Genomic DNA, 25,522 nt, shown 5'->3' with positions numbered 1-25,522 from the left:
ATGCCTCAGCATAACCCGGAGGTCCGAGCCATCATCACTATTGCACCGCTGAGACTGGGTCTATGGAGATGACGTGTCTTCCGATAAGGAATAGTAACCTTGTTCAGGCTCATCCAAGGAATCTGAAGCAGTCAGTGATACAGTATCTAGATCCTCCTAAGAAAAGCTAACTGATTGTTCATGGCGAGGTAACAGAGAGATAGGTATATTTTTAGGTATATATATGTCTCCCTACCCTCATTAACTTCTTTAGTGAAGATCATGCCCACTAATGACTCATGTATTACCAATCCATCCATTAGTAATTCCTTGAACCTGTATAGTTCTTTGTAGCTCTCCAGGAGCTATGAAAAAATAGTAGTCATTGATTAGCTAGTACTGAACTATAGCTTATATTTTTTTAATGTGTAACTTCTTTCCATTATGTGCACATCATGGACACCTAAACGAAACCAGAACTAGGCCTTGGACACACTTATACATTTGCACTTAAACGGGAACTTAAGACATGCACATTTGATCATCTGACCTCTCTGACTTGTTATACATTTTTTTTAATATGCCATTTATGGTATGATTGACCTTTGAGAATATGATTGGATGGACTGGACATAGTGGATGATTCTGCTTTATCTTGTGTATAAATATGACCCTTCTTCCTTAATAAACTTGATAATGTTATGGTACTGCACTGTCTCTGTGTCTACTTGATCATTCTCCCAAGATCCCGTCACACATCACAGTCAAGGAGCCGGTTTCCAGCTGATGACCGATAGCTGCTTCAAAGCTGCATATAGAAATATTCGGTAACACTTTACAATACGGTCTAATTTTTTAAACATTAGTTAATGTATTAACTGATATGACCTAACCATGACATTGTTAGCAATACATTTGGTACTGTGATTGTTAATCTTTGTTAACGTTAGCTAATAAAAATACACCTGTTCATTGTCTGTACGTCAGTTCACAGAGCATTAACTAATGTTAACAAATACAGTTTTTGATTTTAGTAATGAATCAGTTAATGTTGAAATTAACATTGACTAAGATTAATAAATGCTGTAGAAGTGCAGTTCATTATTAGTTTGTGTTATTTAGTTTTAAGGGATTTTAAATCATTTTGAAAACTAATAAAATGAATACAGTTAAATGGTATCTTTAAAAGAATAAATGAAAGTAAATTAATAAAATTCAACGTTTTATGTGTGCCTGCTAACCTATGCCTGGCTTAAATTTAAATTAAAAACTTGTCTTAAGAATTATTAATTATTATTAATATATAATAATTAAACATATTTTTTCATTTATTTTATTTATTAGAGCCATGGAATCAGAGCCAATCAAAGTTGCAGCCCTGGGAAGACCTCTGTTTCCTGGAATGCTGTATGACTGCCGCAAGGATTCCTTCATTCCAGGTACTGTAAACTTTTATTTTAAAAAAAAAACTTTTTTTTTCGCCCAATTGCTAAATTATGTTACTTGAGTACACTAAATCAATCAGGCTCCGTAAGAAGGAATAATAAATATTTTAACTTTGAAATACATTTAAACAATGTATTGTCATAATTTACACTATTCACATCTGCAGCTTCGTCATAAACATTACTGAATGGCTCATGATATTAGTTTGTCATTATTTTCACTGATCCTCCTTAATCAAACATAGAAATACTAAATCCACCAATAATTGATCTTAAAATATCTTAATCTGTTTTCTGAAATTCTCTTTCTCATCAAATTTGACCTATTGTGACTTACAACAGTTTCTAAGGATTCGGTTCCCCCCAAAAGATAACCAAACAGGAAACATGAACTAAGGTCAGGAGAATATGTTTTGCTGGGATCAGTAAAGTTCAGTCTCCATCCAGACACAGGCCTTCATGATAGTGTAGGGATGGACGGCCAGGCCCGTGAAGGGGGACCGGACCCTCTAGCTTTCTGTAACTGATAGAGATGGGATGGTTGATTGGATATTGAATCCGTATGTTCATTTGGCCGGAGGCTAGTTATTTTAGTTCATAAAGTTTTTAATATGAATATTCTTCTTACACAAACTCATCGTTTTGGTTCAGAAGGCCTTTATTAACCCCCTGGAGCCACATGGAGCTCGTTTATGATGGATGGATTCACTGTTTTCCATGTGTGTCTTGGTCAGTTGCCATACTGCAAGTAATTCGTGACAATGTTGTGACCATTTCTGATAACTCTGATGGGACCCATTTTCATGATCTCGTCTAGGGCCTCACAAACACACACATGCCAGCACTGTACCCAACAAAACTATTAAATCAGTTAGTTTAAATCTGTATTATAGATACAAGACCTCAGGGCCGGCCCGTGGCATAGGCGGACTAGGCAAATATTAGGGGCGCCACTCAATAGGGTCGCCAAAACGAGTGAACGAGTGAATTTTTTTAAAAAAATTTTTTTTACTAATACTATTTTAAAAACATTAATTCAAAATACTACAAAATAAAGCAAAAAAACTCCACAAAAACTTAACTAAGTCCCCCGAGTCCAGTCCGGCGGATCAATCTTCCCCCGCCCAGCGAGTGCTTGAAGTGCGTCAGAAACAGAGCGCGCGCGATCAGTTTACTGTTGGTAATTTGTTGTGTAACGTCGCCCCTCGCTGCATCCAATGTAGACAGCATTGCTTTCGTTTGAGGGCACTTAACACACTCAAGTACCCCGTAGAAATGGGCCTGGCAGCTCGCGCCAGGTCTAGACATGGTGAAAGTTACCTGATTGTGACAGATGGCCAAATTTACATGACATATTTTAGATTAGCATTAGGCTATAGTCTGCAATAGATACAGTGCCAAACGGAAGAGAAGAGGATAAAAGGGGATAAAGACCGAGGTAATGTAATGAATGAACAGTTTATCTAATTGCATAGTAGATATATAATTTAATGGCAGTTATTTTACCTTAAACTGTTCTGAGTTCTCCAGAAGCCACAGACAGTGTGATTTGTAACAATCACGTTAGTTTTTTTAGACGCATTCACTATCACTTTTGTTAATTGATGTTTTACTCTACAGTTGTGTGCAGTTTTGAGGGGAATATATGGCAATTTTAAAATTTATTTGCCAAAATTATTAATGATATTTATATAGGCTACAGGTTTATTAAAAGTAGCCTAGCAACGTTTTATGTTTAATTAACATTAAAAAAGACATTTCGCAGTTTCATTCATGGTGAAAACATGAAACGTGCCATAGCTTAGTGGAAGATTGCTGCCATCAACTGCAAAACAAACACTTTTGCTAGCGCTCAATGAATAGTTTGTGCATGAATGACATTTGGACGATGACATCCAGTGGCGGCTGGTGAAAATATCTGAGGTGGGGCTGTCATTCTGTCGGTTTCAATAGTCTGGTAACATGGGAGTCTTTTCGTGTAGTGGCTTCGAGGTTGTGGAATGCTCTTCCTCAAGACATCCGTCCAACATCCACCCTTCTCTCCTTCATAAACACATATTTGATCTGATTCTGTATATTACTCTTCAGCTCACAGTCTGTAAATTAAACCTTGTTATTGATATGCTAATTGTTTGAATCCCTCTTTGTTTGTATCTTTAACCTAACTTTGTAAGTGACCTCTGTATATTAGGCCTACTTTCTGCCCTTGGTATGTGTGTTGTGCTTTGGTGTTGATTGTTCTATTCCTTAACCCAGTCCCAGTGGTTCTCAATCTTTTTAGAGTTGTACCCCATGAGGCTTTTAACATCTTACTTCGTACCCCCACTCTTCAGTCACACCTTTTTCAGTAAGTGCAATATTTCATTAAAGGGACTAAAATTCAATTGAGAAATGCGCAATGATGGTAAAAAAAGTGATGCTTTTAAATGTTAAATTCAAACTGCCAATAGGTGGTGAGTCATCGAGTCATTCATTCAGTAACGAAGCAAGTGGATGTATTTATGAATTAATAATTGAATCATTGACTGTAATGATTCATTCAAAGCCGCAGATTTGTTAACAAACACTAAACACTGCTGTGTGCTGCAGCTTTCGTTGGAGCTATTATTTTGTTCTAAAAAATACTGACAACTGGGTTGTAGCCTAAATGAACATCACTTAATATTAATATTTCGTTTGTTGAACTGTTGTATAAAATCAATGTCACATTTGCAATCGTGTGGACCTTCATATAATGTGATCAACATTAAACACAGGAACTCACACAGGGAATGTTCTGTATCGAAGAGAGTTTGAATCTTATATCAATCTCCATGCACAGCCTGTGTCTATATTTGTTCTGCATGCTAGTAAGATCTAATGAATATGATCTATGAATCTTAGAGTTGTGTCATATAACTCCAGAGGTTTGCGCTTGGGTCGGAATGTTAGTGATAAAGCTCAACGGTTTGTTATTGACAAACTCTTGGAGAATGCGGACATTCTATGTTTACAAGAGACTTTTTTATCCAAACAAGATCTAGATAAACTTAACTAAGGTCATGCATGAGGATTTTCATGGAGTTGGAGAATCCACAACTGACTTTAGTAAGAGAATAATGCGTGGCAGAATACCTGGTGGCGTGGCCATTTTTTGGCATAAGATACGACCCTCTGATTACTGTGATTAGATTAGAAGCCGACTGGTGTATAGCAATCAAAGTGGAGCATAATGAAAAGGTCTTTGTAATTTTTAACATGTACGCTCCATATGAATGTAGCCAAAATAAAGATGATTATATGAATATGCTTGCTTTTATAAGTGCTTTTATAAATAAAAATGTATGTACTAGTATATTTATATTGGGGGATTTGAATGCTGACATATCTAATAATAATTCTTTGTTTGGACAGCAGCTAATCAGGTTTTGCCTGGATAGCAAGTTGTTGTTTTTTTCCAGCCAAACATTATTGCCAGCAGATAGCTTTACATATATAAGTGAGGCATGGAATACAACTTCCTGGCTGGATCACTGTATATGTACAGCAGATGCACATGCTTCCCTAGATAAACTTGAAATATTATATAACTTAGCTACAACTGACCACATACCAATTGCAATTATGCTAAATGTTGAAAGTTTACCTGAGTTGACTAAATGTGAACATTCTGAATGAAAAAGTAAATTAGACTGGGCAAGAATCACAGCAAATGATCTTTTGAGATATAAATTATTGACAGAGAAGAGGTTGAGCAATATAGAAGTGTCAAATGAGACTGTTGTGTGTGATAATGCTGGATGTAAGAATCCTAAGCACAAGTACAATCTATGTAAGATGTATGATGAAATAGTGGGTTGCTTAGATGATGCCAGAAGACCTTTTTGCCAAAAAAGGGTTAAAAAAATATAATCTTAAGGCCGGGTGGAATGATTATGTCTTTGAACTGCATCTGCAGGCCAGAGTTGCATTCAAACACTGGGTCTTAACAGGTAAAGTTAGTTATGGCCCAGAATTTGAGGATAAGAAATTGGCAAATGCTAAATTTAAATACGCTCTGCGATATATAAAAAGGAACGAGCTGTCCATGAGAGCTAACTCAATGGCCAAGAACCTTCAGCAAAATAATGTTTATGAATTTTGGAAAGAAGTTAAGGCTATCAATAACAGGAAAATACCTATGCCGAATAGCATGGATGTGGCTGTTGGGGCTGAGGATATTCTCAACTTGTGGAGAAAATATTATTAAGGTCTTTTTAATTGTGTTGAGAGGAAGGAATTTAAAGTTGGTCATGTATCAAATGATCTAGGTATGATTATTACACCTGATGAGGTTAAGTACGCAATCGAGAAACTGGCCGATAATAAAGCTGGTGGTCCAGACCGAATAACAGCTGAACATTTGTAACACGCTAGCTCTAGGATCTCAGTGTTACTTGCTTTGTGTTTTACAGGCTTTTTATTTCATGGAGTGTTACCTGATTCCATGATAACAGTCTTACTAGTGCCTGTTATTAAAGATAAAACGGGTAAAATAACTGGGACAGAAAACTATAGGCCAATTGCTTTGGCAAGTGTCCTCTCTAAAATATTTTAACAAATCCTCATGGATAGGATTAAAGAATATTTAATAACTACGGATAATCAATTCGGCTTTAAAAGTAACCATGGCACTGATCTATGCATATATTCGTTAAAAGAAGTATCTAGTAAGTTCTAAGCTCATAATTCCACAGTTTTTATGTGTTTCTTAGATGCTTCGAAGGCGTTTGATCGAGTTAATCACACTAAGGTATTTACAAAACTGCAAGAAAGAGGGGTCTCCCCATATATGATAAGAATTTTACATTTTTGCTACTTACATCAAACTCAAAAAGTGCAATGGGGTGATAATGTATCGGAGCCGTTTTATACGACGAATGGAGTTCGGCAGGGGGGGTTATTGTCACCCCTTCTTTTTAATTTATACGTGGATGGTCTTTCGGTGGAATTTAATGAGTGTAAGACTGGATGCCTGATAGGTGATATTATCATTAATCATTTGATGTATGCTGACGATATTGTTATTATGTCAATATTAATTCAATATTAAAAGGGTGTTATCATGATTGTTAAAGCCAAAGAAGACCATAAATTAAATGTTCCTTCTTTTTATTTAGATGAACAAGTTTTAAATGTAGTAAATAAAGTAAAATACCTAGTTCCCTTTCAAGGGAACTTCGAGCTGCGTCAAACGCTGCGGGAACGCCCCTGCGTTGTGCGTCATGAAGCACGCATGGAATCAGCCCAATGGAGAGATGAAACGTCATAGGCGGGTGACGTCATCGACCAGGAAACTATAAAGCACCCCAAAAACACAAGCGCATTAGCTTCTGTGCTTTCAGTCGCGCTACATGTGAATCTGTCCCTGTGTGATATTGTCTGTCTTACATACCCTGCACCACACAAACAATTTATCCCTATATATATATATATTGAGAGATTATGGCGGACGAACAGCAGTTTAGAAAGTGTGTTCCTCCCTGCTCGCGTTATTTAACGAGCGGGGATACACATGATCTTTGTGTTGTTTGTTTGGGAGTTCAGCATGCCCAGTTTGCTCTCGAGGGAGCAGACTGTGAGCATTGCGAGCGTTTGCCGTTAAGGACGCTCCGCTCCCGCCGATCGCTCTTTGAGGAGAGCGGTTCGGTGCGCGCTCCCCGCGGTTCGGGTCCCGCTTCTGCCGAGGCAGAGCGGCGGCGCTTATCGTGGGGATCGCAGATGGATCTCACAGCGGGGTTTGAGACGGGCTCTGCCTTATCTCTCCCTTCACCTGTGAGATCCAGTGCCTCAGTCCCGGGTTCGGAAGCACGCGCTGCGGTTTCTTCCGCTCGGGCTGAGGCACCAATGCTGCAGCTATCCAGTTCTGAGGAACTTGATGTTGTTAGTGTTGAGGGAGATGTGGAGGATTCGCCACCCCACACTCCTGAGAGTGATGAGCTTATGGAGGTGTTAACAAGAGCTGTTGAAAAACTTAATATTGAATGGCCAGTGACTAGACAGGAGTCTGTTTCTAAATCAAAGTTGGATGAGAGATTTTTGCCGTCACGTGTGCAGCCTCCACGCCGGTGCCTGCCGTTTTTCCATGATCTCCACACCGAGGTGTCGAAATCATGGAGAAAACCGGTGTCATATAGAGTGTTTAGTCCCCAGACTTCAACATACGCTAATATTATGGGAGCCAAGGCTCATGGTTATGGTGCTTTGCCTCGTGTGGAAGAGACGCTTGCGAGCCATCTCTCCCCCGAAGCAGCATCATCTTTTAAGGCACCGGCATTACCCACCAAGCCTTTAAGAAACACTTCGGCTTTGGTGGGTAAAGCATATTCGGCAGCAGGTCAGGCTGCGTCATGTCTGCATACTATGTCAATCTTGCAGGCATACCAGGCTGATCTGCTAAGGGACATGAGTGAGAGTGAGGAGGTCAGTACTGACGTAGTTCGCGAACTGCGTCAGGCTGCTGATTTATCCCTGCGTGCCACCAGAGAATCGGCCAAATTAATGGGTCGTTCTATGGCAGCTCTGGTGGCCGCAGAAAGACATTTGTGGTTAAATCAGACTAATATTAAAGAGAGAGAAAAAGCTTTTCTTTTAGATGCTCCTCTTTCTCCCATGGGGTTGTTTGGTGATGCTGTGAATTCAGTTATCGATAAATTCCAAGAAGAAAAGAAACAAACTGCAGCTTTTAAAAAGTTTCTTCCCCTTAAAGTTCATGTCCCTGGGGCTGCTGGGCGGGAGCAGCCCCGGCCGTCTTCGAGCTCATCACATAGAGCGCAGCAGAGGCAGAGTGTCGCGTCTCGTGCTCCCCCTGCTGGACAGTGGGCTCAGCCGCGACACTCTCAGCCGAAGCCTTCTCCCAGTAGAACTGATCTGAGGACAGTTATATTGGCTAAGAAGGCTTCGGCTAAGAAGAAGTCCTGACGCCAAGCCGTTCAGGATGCTGAGGGTGGTCCCCACCGAGGCGGAAAGGTGTTCACCTCTTTTTACGGTGCCCATTCCTCCTCGGTGCCCTCAGGGGCTCGTTCTGCCAACCCCGCCTTTATGCCGGGGCACAGACGATCCCAGCGAGCGCTTTCCCGAGGGACGCTCGCTCCCTCTGAGGAGGGTCTCAGAGCGGTCAGACCAGTTGTTCCCTGCCGGTGCGCCGTTACAGGGCACTGCGTCTGCTGCTCAAGTTACACCAGAGGCCAGTCTCGAGAGGCTGGTACCCTTAGTAGAATTTCTGGCAGAGTGGAAAAGCCTTCCAAAAATATCTCATTGGGTCCTGCAGACAGTAGAAAAGGGTTATGCTATCCAGTTCAGGTGTCGTCCACCAAAATTCAGAGGGGTTCTGCACACAGTGGTGGGCCCCGAGCAGGCTCTGGTATTGGAACAAGAGGTGAAAACGCTCCTTCAAAAAGAGGCTATAGAACGGGTTCCTCCTCCCAGTTTGGAGTCAGGTTATTACAGCCGATATTTCATCGTTCCAAAGAAGGATGGGGGGTTGCGTCCAATTTTAGACCTGCGCATATTGAATCGCTCGGTAGGGAAGCTAAAATTCAAGATGCTCACTATCAAGCAGATCGTGTCTCAAATCAGGTCCGAGGACTGGTTTGTCACGATAGATCTGAAAGACGCATACTTCCATGTGTCCATCCTTCCACAACACAGGAAGTTCCTGAGGTTCGCCTTCGGGGGCGAGGCGTACCAGTACAGGGTTCTTCCGTTTGGCCTAGCTTTATCTCCCCGCACTTTCACGAAATGCATGGATGCAGCACTAGTGCCTCTGAGGCTTCAGGGCATTCGTATTCTCAATTACATCGACGATTGGTTGATTTTAGCTCAGACCGAGCAGATGGCGGTTCGGCATCGAGATGTCGTCCTCGCTCATATCAGAAAGTTGGGGTTGAGGCTGAACGCAAAGAAAAGTGTATTATCTCCTTCCCAGAAGACCACTTTTCTGGGTGTCGTTTGGGATTCGGTATCGATGCGGGCGCGACTCTCTCCGACCCGCATCGCTTCGATTCTCTCAGCTGTGAAACAAGTGAAGCTAGGCCAGCTACTCACTGTCAAGCAGTTTCAGAGACTGTTGGGTCTGATGGCAGCAGCGTCCAACGTTATACCTTGCGGCCTGTTGTACATGAGACCGCTACAGTGGGGGCTCAGGACCAAGGGATTCTCCCCGAGGGGAAATCCGCTCCGCACGTTCAAAGTCACGCGGCGCTGCCTTCGTGCTCTGGTCATGTGGAGAGAAACTTGGTTCCTATCCAAAGGTCCTGTGCTGGGGGCTCTTTGTCGTCGCATAACGCTAACGACGGATGCTTCCCTCACAGGGTGGGGGGCGGTCATGAGTGGTCGCCCAGCCCAAGGTCTGTGGCAGGATCATCATCTTTCGTGGCACATAAATTGTCTAGAGATGTTGGCTGTGTTTCAGGCTCTGAAACACTTCCTAACAGACCTGAGAGGCCATCATGTGTTAGTTCAATCAGACAACACGTCGGTGGTCTCTTATATAAATCATCAGGGGGGCCTGCGGTCTCGCCGGCTTTACAAGTTGGCCCGTCAGATCCTCCTGTGGTCCCAAGGGAAGCTACTATCTCTGAGAGCAATGTATCTCCCTGGGTATTTGAATGTGGTAGCAGACTCCCTGTCGAGGCAGGGGCCGAGGCCAGGGGAATGGAGACTCCACCCCGAGGTGGTGGAGCTCCTTTGGTTGAGTTTCGGTCGCGCCGAGGTGGACCTATTCGCTTCCAAGGAGACCACTCATTGTCATCGGTGGTTCTCCATCACTCTTCCAGCCCCCCTGGGGTTGGATGCTATGGTGCAGCCGTGGCCGAGGTCACGTCTGTACGCCTTTCCCCCGATTGCTCTGTTACCAGGAGTTCTGGAGAGGGTCCGCCGGGACGGGGTCGGTCTACTACTAGTAGCCCCGTTCTGGCCGGCCCGAGTATGGTTTGCGGACCTGATTTCTCTCCTGGACGGTTCTCCTTTGGAGCTCCCGGTCAGGAGGGATCTACTCTCCCAGGCGGGGGGCACGATACTTCACCCCCGCCCAGAATTGTGGAAACTGTGGGCTTGGCCTCTGAGGGGGCCCAGCTCATAGACTCCGGTCTCTCAACCGAGGTTGTTGAGACCATTCTTAACTCCAGAGCTCCATCCACGAGGAAGCTTTGTGCCTTGAAGTGGAAACTTTTCACTTCTTGGTGTGGAGAACACCTGCAGGACCCAGTTAACTGCCCAGTGGGTGCAGTGCTGGAATTCCTGCAGGAGCGCTTCTCCACAGGGTTATCCCCCTCCACACTAAAGGTGTATGTGGCGGCACTAGCTGCTTACCACGTCCCTTTCAGTGGAGTTTCTCTTGGGAGACACCCGCTTATAACTCGTTTCCTCCGTGGCACTTTGAGGCTGAGGCCAGCAGTTCGTACGAGGGTGCCGACTTGGGATCTGGCCATTGTATTAGAAGGTCTTTCCCTAGCTCCTTTTGAACCTATCGAAGAAGTTCCCGAGAAGTTTCTCACTTTTAAGACTATCTTTTTGCTTGCTATCGCTTCACTAAAAAGAATCGGAGATTTGCAGGCTCTGTCGGTTTCACCCTCGTGCCTGGAATTTGCACCTGGCATGGTTAAAGCTTTTCTGCATCCTAGACCAGGTTACGTTCCTAAGGTTCCTACTAATATTGTTAGACCTACGGTTCTGCAGGCTTTCTGTCCTCCTCCATTTATGTCATCGGACCAGGAGAAACTTAATTCACTCTGCCCTGTTAGGGCATTAGACGCTTATGTCCACAGAGCTGCCCTGTGGAGGAAATCAGAACAACTTTTTGTATGTTTCGGGCCACCCAGGAAAGGGTGTCCGGCGTCTAAACAGAGAATGAGCAAGTGGGTGGTTGAGGCTATCTCACTTGCTTATGAGTCGGCTGGCCAGCCTTCACCTTTGGTTGTCCGAGCTCACTCTACCAGGAGTATGGCTGCTTCTAAAGCTCTTTTGTCGGGGGTTTCCCTGAGTGATGTTTGTGATGCGGCTGGATGGTCTTCACCGCATACTTTTATTAAGTTCTATGACCTAGACTTAAGCTCTACCCCTGGGGCACAGGTGCTCTCGTCCTCTGTGCGCTAGTCTCACATGACGGTCATTTGGTCCTATGGCGACGTGGGTATTCGCGTTCCCGCAGCGTTTGACGCAGCTCGAAGTTCCCTTGAAAGGGAACGTCTCGGTTACGTATGTAACCCTAGTTCCCTGATAGGGAACGAGACGCTGCGTCGCTCCGCCATACTCCCGGCACTCCCGTTAGCGCTTCCTTCAAGCCTATCAGAAGCTAATGCGCTTGTGTTTTTGGGGTGCTTTATAGTTTCCTGGTCGATGACGTCACCCGCCTATGACGTTTCATCTCTCCATTGGGCTGATTCCATACGTGCTTCATGACGCACAACGCAGGGGCGTTCCCGCAGCGTTTGACGCAGCGTCTCGTTCCCTATCAGGGAACTAGGGTTACATACGTAACCGAGACGGTCACATCATTAAAAATGATTTAAATGAATGATGATGTGCAGCGCCAGTGCTGTAAACTGTATGGGCAGGCTAATATGCTTGCTCGTAAATTTTGTATGTGTACAGATGAGGTTAAAATAACTCTATTTAGGGCATATTGTACTTCCTTATATACAGCCCACCTTTGGTGTAAATACTCTAAAGCAAAGATGAGAAAGCTTCAGGTGGCATTCAATGATGCACTTAGAATTTTGCTTAAGCACCCAAGGTGGTCAATTGCAAGCCAAATTTTTGTGGTTAATAATGTGCCTACGTTGAATGCTGTTTTAGATGCAGTGATACAAGGTATTTTTCCAACGCATTCTCATCCTAGGGCGTCATATTTTGACCGTTCGTCAACATCCGACGCATAAGGCACCCTTTAGCGTCAATATAGATATGGGTAGGTTTAGGTCTGGGGTCGGGTTAGGGTTACACCGCTAGGAGGCGCCTTCTGGCCCATATCTATCTGCGTGTCATATTGACGCTAAAGGGTGCCACGTGCGTCGGATATTGACGGATGTCAAAAAGCGTCAGTTATATGACGCCTTGGGATGAGAACGGGCTGATTTTATTGTTTTTGGAAGCATTGGAAAGAAAGCTTGTATGTCTTTTAAATTGTGTTTGGTGTTTGGTTGTTTATAAATGTTGTATGTTTATATGGACCCATGGGTCTGAAATAAAGAAATAATAATAATAAGTGCTAAATCTCTTTTTGGCAAAGGTACATTGTCTAGTACGGTAGTATAGTGCGATTTGCCAAGGCAGCAATCTGCACGAGGATGTCATGTATTTACAGAATTTTACCTGATAGAAAAACATGCTCAGTTTAAATCTTATTTTAAGGTGAGGTCGACTTAAATGAACGGCAAAATTCAGCATTTTGTTCCGGTACCCCCTTCTGTCACCTCACGTACGTAACGTTATGTACAACAGTTTGAGAACCACTGCCTTTAACTTACATATCTTTGTAAAGCGACCTTGGGTGTTGGAAAGACACTATATAAATACAAATAATAATTATTATTATTATTAATAACCACCCAAACACATTTTAACACAAACTGCATGATACCAGTGCTTTGTGATAAATTCAGTAATTATTTAATGCCATATTACAAGGCTGAGGCATTCTTACACAAAAACGAACAAATTGCAAAAACGATCCATTTGCATTCGAAATTTAACTCAAACTGATTACTTTCTCAGACAGGTGCTGCTTCCCTCACTCTGGTAACTGTCCATGCTGGATCTGTCACTGTTGTTTTAAAGTAATCACCAAAATAGGGCATTAGCATGACCGCATCCAGCTAGCCAGGCCTTTCTAGTGTACAGCTCCGATAGTGTTGCTGTCTGATAGAGATGCGCGCGCAGTTTGGGGCGCTAAAAGAATCGCCCATAGCTGACCTGATTGGAGCTCGCTGATTGGCTACAGATTATGTCAAACATTTATATCTTAAATCAGCAATTGGCTAAACTGCTCCAGAGACCCGCCTTTCTGGGGCATTTTTTCCAGCGCCCCAGAGCTGATCACGTGCACAGACCTGGCGGGGACGTGTAGAAAAAACAGACATTTTGGATTTATATCATATTTTTCACATATACTGGGTGCATTTAATATTTCAAACACACAAATATTGACAATTTGTATTTATTATTTATTTATGTATTTACATGTATTTATTTGTGGTCTGGCTCATGGGAGGGGGGCGACGCCCTAGCGCCCTCTATTGGCCAGCCGCCCCTGATGACATCACTGTTTTATCCAGAGCGGCTATATATACTGAACAAAATTATAAACGCAACAAAACTGTAAAGCTGTAAATCTGCCTTGAAATAATCTATATTGTAAAAAGCGCTATAAAAATAAATGGGACTTGACTTGAATGCTAGGTGTAATGCTCTTGCTATTTGTGTTTAGGCTGTAATGTGTATAATGTGGCCAGGGCCGGCCCTGCAAGACCTGCACATTTACTTCAACACTATATCACTTTCGTACACAACTGTTAAAGCCACTTCTCATTTCAGGTGTTACTCTGTGGGATAAGAAATCATTGACTGAAGATTTGGACAGTCGTCCGCAGCTCATGACAGATTTGAAGTTCAGTAGCTTTGACTCTCTCTCTAGTAAGTCCGATCTCATGGATATAAGTGCTTCCCTGAAGCTCAGCTTCATGGGGGGCTGATTGAGGTAGGAGGATCTGCCAAATACCTGCGCGACACCAAATCCTCACACAAACAGTCCCGAGTTACAATGTATTATAGTGATACCTCCAGATTTGAACAGCTCACTATGACCCAGCTGGGACAGATCACCTATCCTCAGGTGTTTGATCAGAAAACTGCAACTCATGTGGTCACGGCTGTTCTGTACGGAGCTCAGGCCTTCATGGTGTTTGATCAGATGTCTTCAGAAGATGAAAGCAAGCAGGAGATTGAGGGAAAACTGAATGTCATGGTCAAGAAGATTCCAAGGTTTTCTATTGAGGGAGAAGGATCTGTAGAAATGACAGAAGTTGAAAAGAAAACTTCTGAGAACATCACCTGCACTTTTCATGGTGACTTTCATCTTAAGCAGAACCCCACCACATACATGGAGGCCATGGATTTGTACAAGAAGCTCCCAACTCTGCTGAAGGAGAATCCACAGAATGAAGTTCCAATAAATGTCTGGCTTTATCCTCTTAATTTATTGGACAAAAAATCCGCTCAGTTAGTGAGAGAAATCAGCACAAGTCTGGTTTCCAAAACTGAACGTATAATGGAGGAGCTGGGAGACGTAGAGAAGACATGCAATGACCTGTCCAAAAGAACAGAGGTAAATGTTTTCAGTGACATTGAAGAGAGGCTGCACTCATTTCAGAACTTATTTAGCATTTACAAGACAGTGCTCCAGAAAGCAGTGGCCAGGGTCTTGCCTGCTATTCGGGGAGGTGGGGAGGAGGAACAGTCACTGGCAGACATCCTGAAGATCCACTACAGCTCCCCTTTTAATGCTGACAAGCTTAACCAGTGGTTAAATGATGCAAAGTCTGAACGTAACCTCTTGAGTTCTCACACCAAGAAGCTAGAGCAGATCAGGATTGAAGACTCTGATGATCTGAACACCATCCTCCTTGATCCTGATATTGATGTTGTGGTGTGCTTGACCTTTACATCTCTGAAGTATGAAGACCCGTATCTTTCAACCCTGAATGAGTTCCTGAAATCTGATGAGTTTAAAGAGTTAGATGGAGACAAAAATGTGCTTGAGGTGTCTGACAGAAAATGGTTCAATGATCCTGGTGTAATACAACAGATGAGACAGAACCTGTCTAGCTTCAGAGGCTTTTCAGAAGCCAATAAAGATAAAAAGGGAATCAGCTTCATTATTTCTGCTGTCTCTGATCCCTCCAATCCAGGCTCCTCTATCTATTTGTACGAAAAAGGGAATCTGACAGACCACCAGTTCCAGCCCGTGTCCAAGCCGCCCCCACCGATAGTGAAGAATGTCCTGGAACAAACTGTGTCCCTGAAACTGCAGGAGTCTCCAAGTGGAGTAACAGTGCAGTACAGAGTAGAGTACAAGGAGGTAGAAGCTAAGGAGAGTGAACAGTGGCTTGTCATAAACACAGCGGATGAAGACTTTACTCTGACTGGATTGGAATCTGGAAAGCAGTACTTGATCCGCTACAGGATAGTGGGTAGAGTGGGAGTGAGTGAAGCCAGTGATACTGTCAGCAACGTACCATCTTCAGGTAAGTGTCATCTGCACATTTGTATTAATAATCATAAAAATTGTGAATCAGTTCAGTTATTGAATTCTTTTGTCGCTCTCATTATTTTTGTGAATTTTTATTTACCACTCTAAAACAGGACTGATCACCATATTCCAGTTGTAGCAATTTGTAGCAAAAAAAAAAAATTCTCTCTCTCTCTCTCTCTCTCTCTCTCTCTCTCTCTCTCTCTCTCTCTCTCTCTCTCTCTCTCTCTCTCTCTCTCTCTCTTAATTCCTTTCTCAGCACAAGATGTGATTGTGGGTGGGAACGGAGGTTCTAAATTCTCTTTCGAGCCCTTTTACAGAAACATTTTGAAGATCAGCATAACTTACGACGAGGTGTGTAAAGACAGTTTTTATTGTAATTTATCTTCTTTGATTCCTACTATTTGAATCAGATTGTTTTTATTTAGCTACTTGATTCACATTAAATACATTTGTGCTTTTTAGGGGGCTCTGAACACAATCCAGGTGATTTTAAACCCTGGCCAAATGGTGAAAGTTGGTGAAGAAGAAGGATCTAAAGAACAAACATTTGTCTTTGATGAAAATGATAAAATTGTTGCTGCAACACTGTGGCCAAATATTGATCATACCAGATGTGCGGGTCTGGAACTTGTGGTTGCCAAAATCAATGGTGAAAGAAAGTCATTATCTGTTAAGTGTGATCAACTGGGTCCGCCTGTGAGTGTTGATGTGAAGTCTGGAAGGTTTTATGGCATTATGGGAAGAAGCGGATATCAAATTGATGCTCTGGGTTTCTACTTCATTTAGCTTCCAGCTATACACATCTGTTGCTGACAGTATCCAAATATCTGAACATCTAAAATAATGACATCTAAACAGCAGCCTACTCATATACATCAGGGGTATGATTGGATATGATTGGTTATGATTGAAGTATCAAATTTGAATCAGTCAGTAGGCTAGTATTTAATATTTTCAAGTGTCAATCAGACTATATATTTTTTATGTAAATGGAACCATAATAAACAAATAAATTACAAGTTTAAAGTATCAAATTTATGATTCAGTAAATAAATAATGATTGTATTTGAGGATATTCTGGGAGATTTTTTATCTATATATTTTTGTTCTGTATCATTGTTCAAGTTCAAAATATCTTGATGTAGCCTACTTGAAATTTTAATTAAAAGCTTAACTTGATTTAGTCTGACAAGCCTTTCTTGCTGGTTTTAAAAAAAAAATTTTTTTTTAATTATTGTGTATTTCATGCTTTTTTTATTTTAGCTGCAAGTTGTTGCTCACAAATGTTAATTGTTAGGTTCAGAAATTAGTTTTTGGAGGGTGGGATGTCTGGAATGGTGTTCGTCAACAAGCTTTTTCCCATGACTGAAGCCCTGTTCCCACCGCCAGCGACATGATCCCATTCGTTTTCAGTGGAGAGCTGGCGACTTTCGGCAATAGTGACCGTTGGCGCAGTATATGTTCCTGCACAACCGGAGGCTGCAGTTTCAGGACCCCAGTTTCAGGACCCCAGTTCCAGGACCCTAGTTTTTTGTGACAGCGCCACCTACCGAACTGGATTATATGGCGGTGGCTGCAGTTTTAGGACCCAGGTCGTTTAGTTTGTCTATAGTATCAAGATCCACCTATTATCTTAAGTAAATAAAAATAAATATTCTTATTTAACCTTATGTGAATTCTTTTAACAAATAAGATTATGGCATAGAAAAGCTCCTGCAGCAGACCAACAAGTAGCATCAAGCTACATGACACAATTTAAAGCACTTTTACTTAAAAGCTCACTTTAAACCACCATCGAGTATTTGTATAATATTCCGGTTTAAAATGGTTTTAATAAATAAATAAAAAAAGATGTTTAAAAATGTTATATTGGGCATTTTATATGCAGCTAATTGCTACACCTTGCTTAGCAATACTGTAAACATTCTTTATTTATATAAAAATACCCCAAATTGCACGAAAATCACACACAAACTACATATACTCGAAATTGTGCATTTATTAGCTTCTTGTTTCAGGTGAAGAGATGTGTCTTTAGCTTTGTTAAAACGGAGGTCTTTTTTTATTGAACAAATATAACAGCAAATACATAGTTACATCTCAAAACAGAATTAAAGAACAATAACATAACTATAAACAGTAAACAAAAAAGATAGTAAAAGCAAGTAAAGTAAAAAGCAAGTAAAATAAACAGACAAAGATATATATATATATATATATATATATATATTTTTTTTTTTTTTTTTAAATAAAGAAAATTCAAAAAATAAAAAATTGAGCCAGAGGTAGCATATCATTTAAAATAAATTCAAGAGAGAGGGAGAGAGAGAGAAAGAGAAATGCCTTGAGTCCCTTTTTGTTTTCATTATACAAAAGCATAAATATTATTTTGTGCACAATGTAACAGACTTTAAAGCTTTGGCATTGTTGGAAGAAGAGATAGTACCCAAATAACATGTCAGTTAAACAATAAAACAATTTTTAACAATAAAAAAAAAAAGGTTTGACAGACGAAAATTTACACTTGTGTATAAAAAAAACTTGGCTAGAAAAATAAATAGATTTATAAGAAAATACTTGTCTTTTAGATTCTTGTCAGAATTATAAAATCCAAATAAGACATCCTTAAACACCAAAGAAAAATTGACTAATAAAGAAGCACGTACAAACAGACAAAATTTCTTCCAAAAAGTAGCGACATAAACACAATAAACACAAGGTGAGGTACAGACTCGTCTTCCACTCCACAGGAGCATAGGGGATCCAACTCAGGAAACATTTTTTTTTATTTAAAGATTGACTGGGTAAAATCGATGTAACAACTTGAATGATACCTCTTTAACCTTATTAGTGATTAAATATTTGTTGGATAGAGACCACACTTTCTTCCAGGAAATATCATTAAAACAATTACTCCAATATTATATTACAGAAGGGACAGTAATAATATAATTCTGAAAAAGTGGTCTAATCTTTCTATTCCTTAGAGAGAGATTAGATTAAAAAAAACAGATCTTCCCTATTGCTGTCTCGCAAGGATGTATCCAAGAGGTAAAAGAGAGTAAAGAATCAGCTGAGTTTTTTAAAAGTGCAACAGCTCCACTTGGGATGGCATCCATCATGGCAAAGTCTCGTGGGGTGACAGGAATACAATATTTAGTTAAGAATTCAGAATAAAAAAACAAAAACAAATGACCATTTGAATTTACAAGTTGAGAAACTAAAAGAATATTATTATTAAACCAATCTGAAAAGAAAAGTGTTTTATTTTTATATCAGATATCATGGTTATTCCAAATAAAATACCTGTGGGGACTAAAATTGTGTTTGTAAATTAAGTGCCAGGCCAAAAGCATCTGCTTATGGAAATTGGACAATTTGATGGGCAATTTAGAGATATTATAATTACATACTAACAGAAAGGGGAGACCACCAACTTTAGAAAAAATGTAATTGGGAATAGCATTCCATATGGAATCAGAATCATTCAAGAACTGCCTCAACCAATTGATTTTAAAAAGCAAAATCAAGAAAGTTAGAACCGCCATGTTCAAATGTATTTATGACAACATATTTTTTGATGTAATGTCTCTTGTGTTTCCATAAAAAAAAAAATCAAGAAGCATTCTATCGACCTCTACACAAATTGTCTTGTCCACATGCAAAGAAAGAGCAGGGTAGGTCAATCTAGAAACACCCTCCGCTTTGGCGAGGAGAGCCCTTCCTCGTAAAGACAGGTCTCTTTGGAGCCAGGAATTGAACTTTTTCTTAGCTTTAGTAATTACTGGATCAAAGTTTAATTTCCTTCTCGCATTGATATCTTTACAAATTGTAATACCCAAATAATTCACTTGAGACTTTACAGGAATATTGTGCAGGAATGGAGCAGAACAAGACTTTAAGGGAAGAAGTTCACATTTATCTAAATTCAAAGAAAGACCAGAAGCTTTTGAGAACACATTAACAAGATCAAGAGCAATAGGAATCTGCAAGTCGTTTTTTAAAAAGAGTGTGGTATCATCAGCTAATTGAGTTATAATAATGTGTTTATCTGCTATATTAACCCCTTGTAATTGACTATTCAACAGGGAAGTAGTAAGGAGTTGAGCGGCCATCAAGAACAAATAAGGTGATACCGCGCAACCCTGGCGAACCCCTCTAAACACATTAAACCTTGAAGAAGTGCCAGATTTCAGATTAATTGAGCAGTTTACATTTTTGTATAACGTTCAGATAGTTTTGCAAAAGAACTCACCAAAACCAAATTTATCCAGGGATTGCAGAATAAATTCATGTTCAAGGGAATCAAAGGCTTTATAAATATCTAAAAAAAGAATAAAACTTTCATCTTTAATCAGTTCATCATAGTCCAATAAATCTAAAACAAGGCGTACTGTATATTGTTAGCAATATGCCTCTTTGGGATGAAACCTGACTGAGTTTCGTCTATTATTGTACCCAGAACCCGTTTAAGTCTTTTGGCCAGTAACAAAGCTAATATCTTATAATCACAGTTTAACAAACAGATTGGACGCCAGTTATCAATCAAAAGAATGTCTTTCTTAGGTTTAGGTATTAAAGTAAGTAATCCCTGTGATAAAGTAGGCGGAAATGTCTCAGAAGCAATGCTCTCCAAATAAGTTTCAAGCAGGAAAAGTGCTAACTCTAAAGCAAAACTCTTGTGCAATTCGACTGTCAGCCCATCTGTGCCCGGAGTCTTATTGTTCTTAAGAGATTCAATAGACTCAATTATTTCATCAATGGATAAATAATGATCGCAGGTGCTCTTGTCTGCATTAGATAAGTTCCTAACATCTTTCAAAGACTGGAAAAAAGACAAAGCTGAGTCTCTGCATGCAATATTTAGAGTTGTAAAGATTTGTGTAGAAGTTTGCACAAAATGTGCCGATTTCCTTAGGATCAGAAACAACCATACCGTTTACATTTAAAGAGTTAATAGTTAAATTTCTAAAATTATTCTTTTCCATTCTAAAGAAATATGCTGTACTTTGTTCTCCTTGCTCTAACCACCTTCTTCTAGAGCGAATAAAAGCACCCTCTGCCTTATTCCTATACATGGAGTCTAACTGAGTTTGCAGATCAGTAAATTCTGCCAGTTCAGCTTCTGACAAACCATCCTGCATTTTCCCAGAGAGAGTCATTATTTTGGAAATGACAGTCTCTTCTTCAAGTCTTTTCCGTTTAGCTAGAAGGCTGCCAAAATTCCTAGCACACTTGCTAATTTCATGTTTAAGAAGTTCCCAATTGAGGCCGTATTTATTTTCCTTTTGTGCTTTGATCCAGTAATATTTAATCAAAAATAAAATGTTTTCCCTTAATTGATCATGCTTAAAGGGTTAGTTCACCCAAAAATAAAAATTATGTCAGTAATTACTCACCCTCATGTTGTTCCAACCCCGTAAGACCTTCGTTCATCTTCGGAACACAAATTAAGATATTTTTGATTAAATCTGAGAGCTGGATCACTCCTCCATAGGCTTCTTCAGGGATTGAAACTTGCCAGCCCCGAAAAGTTATTAAAGACATCGTTAAAATAGTCCAAGTGACTACAGTGGCTCAATCTTAAGTTTATCAAACGACGAGAATACTTTTTGTGCGCAAAAAAAAACAAAAATAACGACTTTATTTCAACTATTCATTTCCTTCTCTGTGGGCATCGAGTCAGTTAACGTAGTGTGATTGCGTAGTAATACGTCACACGTAGGCTCACTATTGGCCGACGCTGGTCATGTGTGTGATGCGTGTGACGTACAACACAGAAGCGCTGCGCTGTTACACTAGTGAACTCACTCGAGGCCCTCAGAGAAGGAAATGAATAGTTGAAATAAAGTCGTTATTTTAGTTTTTTTTGCGCACAAAAAGTATTCTCGTCGCTTTTTGATGGTGTTGAATCTGGCGCTGACGCTCCGCATGGGTAAGATGGTAAGGCAAGGCAAGTTTATTTATATAGCACATTTCATACACAATGGTAATTCAAAGTGCTTTACATAGAAGAAATTAAAATAATCAAAAGAAATCAGAATAATTAAAACAGTTTAGAATAAAAGATAAAATACAGAAATAATCAAATGAAATCAGAATAATTAAAACAAAATAAAATACAGTACAAACAGTCCGATGAACAGTGGTACAGTGCTCATTCAGTAAATGCACAGCTAAACAGATGTGTTTTGAGTCTGGATTTGAATGTGACTACTGTAGGAGCACATCTGATCTCTTCTGGAAGCTGTTCCAGCATAGTAGCTAAAAGCAGACTCACCATGCTTAGAGTGAACCCTTGGTATTTCTAGCTGATGTGATCCTAATGATCTGAGTGATCTGTTGGGTTTATATTCAGTGAGCATATCTGCAATGTATTGAGGTCCTAGGCCATTGAATGATTTATATACCAGTAATAATACTTTAAAATCAATCCTATATGTAACTGGGAGCCAGTGTAAAGACCTGAGGACTGGTGTGATGTGTTCATATTTTCTGGTTCTGCTCAGCGTTCTGTATGAGCTGCAACTGTCTTATGGTGTTTTTGGGAAGGCCAGTGAGGACTCCATTGCAATAATCCACCCTGCTGGTGATGAAAGCATGCACACGTTTCTCTAAGTCTTGACTGGAAACAAAGCATCTAATTCTTGCAATATTTTTCAGGTGATAGTATGCTGATTTAGTTATTGCTTTGACATGACTACTGAAACTAAGGTCTGACTCTAGAGACACACCAAGATTCCTGACTTGATTTTTAGTTGTTTGACCCCTAGACTGAAGGTATGCGTTCACCTTGAGAACTTCATCTTTGTTTCCAAACGCAATGACTTCAGTTTTGTTTTTGTTTAACTGAAGAAAGTTTTGGCACATCCAATTGTTGACTTCATCAATGCATTGGCAAAGGGAGTCAATGGGGCTGTAATCGTTAGGCGATAGGGCTAAGTAGAGCTGTGTGTCGTCTGCATAGCTGTGGTAAGCGATTTGGTTCTTTCTCATTATTTGGCTCATTGGGAGCATGTACAGGTTGAATAGGAGTGGCGCAAGAATTGAGCCTTGAGGGACTCCGCATGTCATGGATGTCCACTCAGACTTATGATCTCCTATACTCACATAATAACCTCTGCCTCCTAGGTATGACCTGAACCATTTTAGGACTATCCCAGAAACCCCGACCCAGTTTTTCAGCCTGTCAAGAAGTATGTTGTGATCGACAGTGTCAAATGCAGCACTGAGGTTGAGTAGCACCAGCACTGATAATTTGCCTGTATCAGTATTTAAGCGAATATCGTTTATTATCTTTATGAGCGCTGTCTCTGTACTGTGATGCGGTCGGAAACCAGATTGAAAATTGTCAAAGCTTAAGAATTTGTTCAGCTGATTGAAGACAACATTTTCAATGATCTTGCCTATGAAAGGAAGATTTGAGATCGGTCTATAGTTGTTTAATATGGTCTTATCCAGACTGCTCTTTTTCAGGAGGGGCTTGACAACTGCAGTTTTCAGGGAGTTCGGAAAACTCCCAGAGAGAAGTGAGGCATTTACCACTTCTAGGAGATCTGCTTCTAAGCTGTGTAACACATTTTTGAAAAAAGATGTGGGAAGTGCGTCAAGGGCACAGGTTGATGTTTTAAGGTGCTGTACGGTTTCTTCCAAAATTTTGCCATCAATTTCTTTGAAATCGGACATAGTGACTACTTTCTCAGGCTGTTGTCTGTTCTGTCTGACCCCAGCGCAACTCAAGGATGAGCTGATCACCTTTCTGATATTGTTGATTTTCTCAGAGAAGAAAGAAGCAAACTCACTGCACTTGCTCTCTGAGAGCATTTCACTGGGAATCTGGCTTGGGGGTTTGTCAGTCTCTCTACAGTAGCAAAAAGAGTGCGCGTGTTTATATTGCTGTTTATAATATTCGAGAAGAAAGTCTGTCTAGCTTTGCCTAGTTCCTTATTGAAAGCATGGATGCTGTCTTTGTAGATGTTATAATGGACTACAAGTTTTGTCTTCCGCCACATGCGCTCTGCTTTTCTGCATTGTCTTTTCATATTTTGCACTGCTGTTGAGTTTCTCCAAGGTGCTTTTTGTCTGCCATTCTTCTTCCTGACTTTCACAGGAGCAATATCATCAATTACAAACTTAACTTTTGAGTTAAAAGAATCAAGGAGAACATCAACAGAGTCAGCAGATATGCTTGGTGTTAAAGATATAGCCTCCATAAATAGTACACTACTGTTCTCATTGAAGCATCTCTTCTTGACAGACACAGATCTAGCTTCAATGGCAGGAGAGATCAATATATCAAAGAAAATACAAAAATGATCAGACAGTGCTACATCCTTAATAACAATCAAAGAAATGTTTAGACCCTTGCTGATAAGTAAATCTAGAGTGTGTCCACGATTATGTGTGGCTCCATGTACATGCTGAGTCAGATCAAAAGTATTTAAAACAGTTTTGATTTCTTTTGCCATATTGGTTTCTGCATTATCTATGTGAATGTTAAAATCTCCAGCAATGGCAAAGCAGTCAAACTCTGAGGCAATTGTTGATAACAGTTCTGTAAAGTCCTCAGCAAAGGCTGGAGAGTATGTTGGAGGCCTGTAAACAATGATAAGTAAAATGCGTGGAGCACCTTTTAACACAATACCCAGATATTCGAAAGACGGGTAATTCCCAAATGATATTTGCTAGGCGTCGAGTTGGTAGGCGTCGAGTTGCATGGGTTCAGGTGCTGGAAGAACGGTGAGCGGTGCAGTGGGCGGAGGACATGCAACAGCGGGGGAATGGACACAGGCAGTGAGACGTTGAGAGACACGGATAGTCTTTTGAATGAAACTTTCCAATCCCATCGAGTCATCATATACTACTACTAGTTGGCGAATGTTGGCGTTGAGACCGTGGCGGAAGGCGGTGAGTGAAGCGGTTTCGTTCCAACCGCTAGATGCCGCCAGGGTACGAAACTGTAGGGCATACACGCTGACAGATTGGTTGCCTTGACGGAGATTAAACAGCTGATCGTGGATGGAGAGTTCAGACGCCGTTTGACAGAAAACCTCTTTGAAATGATTTATGAAATTGATAGATCAATAAATTGAGTGATTTGATGACTTGGCCATTGGAATTCCACAACGATTGTGCCCACTGGAGTGCGCGGCCGGATAGAAGAGAAATGACGAAGGCAACTCTGGCTGAATCGTTGGGAAACTGATGAGCTTGCATTTCGAAGTAAAGCGAACATTGTAATAGAAATCCGCTGCAGTCCTCCGCCTCACCGGTGAATGTCGCTGGACGGGCCATGGGACTGACAGAGGCAGCGGAAATGACAACAGGAGATGGTGAGAGTGATTGGCGTGCAGCGTGCAGGACATCGGCGGGAATGGCAGGTGGATTGTCAGGAGTATGGGTCAACAGGGATGCACGGACAGCGTGGACTAACTCCACGAACGAATCACGTGGTGGATCCGTCGCGGCCTCCGTGGGGTTCTGCATTTGGTCTGGTCTTCTGTCACGGGTGAGTAGAAATGTAACAAGAGTTTATTATGAACAGAAGCATGGAGGCCAGCATATGTAAGTACTGAGTTAGTAAACAATGATGATATGGCAAATGCAACTTAGCTGATGAGTAATAGAATGTCTCTTGCAGATGGAAATCGGAACAGGCAGGATGGAAGGCTTAGGCGAGTGTCTCTGGTGATGGCAGATGAAGTACTGGAACGGGATCGGGGAACGGACATTATAGGGTAAGTCGAGCAGGTAAGTCGAGCGGTGAGTCTGCGTGTCTAGCAATAGACGAGACCAGATGAGGATGTGAAGGGAAGTGAATGTTTTATAG

The 25,522-nt window shown here is 40.9% G+C and overlaps 1 pseudogene across 1 annotated transcript; it reads left to right on the top strand.

Annotated features, from left to right (window-relative positions):
- The first annotated feature begins 676 nt into the window (after nt 1-676).
- On the top strand, nt 677-16,298 carry LOC143746470 (stonustoxin subunit alpha-like; annotated as a pseudogene). The gene is made up of 4 exons (XR_013206563.1): nt 677-807; nt 1,324-1,418; nt 13,977-15,679; nt 15,953-16,298. The product of XR_013206563.1 is annotated as a stonustoxin subunit alpha-like (transcript).
- Nucleotides 16,299-25,522: the final 9,224 nt, after the last annotated feature.

This window comes from Siphateles boraxobius, unplaced genomic scaffold (genome assembly GCF_051911475.1).
Source record: "Siphateles boraxobius isolate OS27281-9 unplaced genomic scaffold, OSU_SipBor_1 22, whole genome shotgun sequence".
In the NCBI taxonomy this organism is placed as follows: Eukaryota; Metazoa; Chordata; class Actinopteri; order Cypriniformes; family Leuciscidae; genus Siphateles; species Siphateles boraxobius.
Note: the sequence above shows the minus strand (reverse complement) of the source record. Positions and strands in the feature narration are given on the sequence as shown.